The 1602-nt window shown below is 41.8% G+C and overlaps 1 pseudogene; it reads right to left on the bottom strand.

The window, feature by feature from the left end:
- Positions 1-219: 219 nt before the first annotated feature.
- Positions 220-1602, bottom strand: part of LOC102810607 — a 26498-nt pseudogene continuing 25115 nt past the window's right edge.

The following is a 1602-nucleotide window of genomic DNA, read 5'->3' as shown; positions in this document are numbered from 1 at the left end:
AAAAAAAAAAAAAAGGCATGAATATGACTGCAAGAAAAGGAACTTGTGATTTTATGTTAAAATTAATCTAACGGCGATGGCGAAAGTACACACCTCTGGCTTCAGTCATCACATCACCTTAGATTGGACATAGATTTTTGGTTTTTTTTTTTTAAAACAAAATGGCAGAACTCTGAAATCCAAGTATGCTGCAGGCTTCTCCCATCAATGTCCTTCATGTTAGCTCATTCTCCTGGGACAGAGGTGAAAGTGTTTTAAAAAACAATGCAATTTTCCCAGGACAATGTATTTTACTGCATCCACATACTGAGTTGGAACCCAGTACTCTTAATTGTCATAGGCTTCCGTGGGGTCCGACTGAAACACTATCATGGTAGTCTTCATGTCCTTCAATATGCTCACTGACCACATTTATAATGGAGTGTATGGGCAATTTTTCAATCCACTCTTTCAGGCCAATCCAGAGCTCCTCTTATTCTTTTAGCTTAATGGTGAGTCTCAGTTTCCCTCCATAATTACTGTGCATGCCAGAAAAGTGAGCTGTTGGCCAAGGTTCCTGAGCACCCTTGACTGAAGGTACAACATCTTTAGGTTTTCCTTCATCCAAAGCTTTTCTGCAGAGAGGCTCCTTCTTATTTTCCTCAACCTTTGATTCCTGCTGTGCAGCATCTTTGAATGTTTTTACTGGTAAAATGTCATTTATTATGAAGCCAAACACCATGATCTTGACCCAGCTAGTCACTTTTATTTATCTCAACATCTTGTCCTTTGGAACAAGTTCCTTATGACTTTTTGCACAATAGGTAAGAGACCTGTGATTGAGTGAATCTTCTGCTATAGTTCAGAGTCTTTGCTGCCTTGGAGGGAACTAAAAAGAAGGGAAAAAGAGAGAGAAATTTTTTAAAGGCAGCAGAGTGCCGGGCATGCTTGGTGTTGCTACAGATGATCTTCAAGTTCACCAGCTTCCTGCCCACGTCCTAGGTGTTGCTGACTGAAGCTTGGGCTACAAGATACCAGGGGGTCTGCTACAGGCTCCCTCTCAAGGTGAAGGAGTACTCTGCCCCCACCCCACCCTAGCTTTATCTTCAGTCTCCACACAGGTTCCTCCATGCCATCCAGACTCTGACTGCCACCATGATAATTGTGTACAACACCCCCACGATATCTTACTTTGTTGAGTTGCATCTGAGGTCTTAAAAGCTCATGAGTGGTCATCTAAGATGCAACAACAGGTCTCTCCATGTGCAGAAGAAAGAAGACTGAATAGAATTGAAGATTGTTGTTAGCTTCCATCTAGTTGATTCTCACTAATAGTTACTTTATGTACAACAGAAAGAAACACTGCCAAGTCCTGCACCAACCTCACAATTGTTGCTACACCTGAGCCCTTTGCTGCTGTCACTGTGCCAAGCTATCTCGTTGGGGGTCTTCTTCTTTTTCTTTGACCCTCCACTTTATCAAACATGTTATCCTTTCTCCAGTGACTGGTCCCTTCTGACAATATGTCCAAAGTATGAGAGATGAAGTTTGGCCACTTTGGCTTCTAAGGAGAATTTCTAGCTCTATTTCTTCCAACACAAATTAGTTTGTTCTTTTGGCAGT

This window comes from Chrysochloris asiatica, unplaced genomic scaffold, assembly GCF_000296735.1.
Source record: "Chrysochloris asiatica unplaced genomic scaffold, ChrAsi1.0 scaffold00061, whole genome shotgun sequence".
Classification (NCBI taxonomy): domain Eukaryota; kingdom Metazoa; phylum Chordata; class Mammalia; order Afrosoricida; family Chrysochloridae; genus Chrysochloris; species Chrysochloris asiatica.
This window is presented reverse-complemented; position numbering and strand designations above follow the sequence as displayed.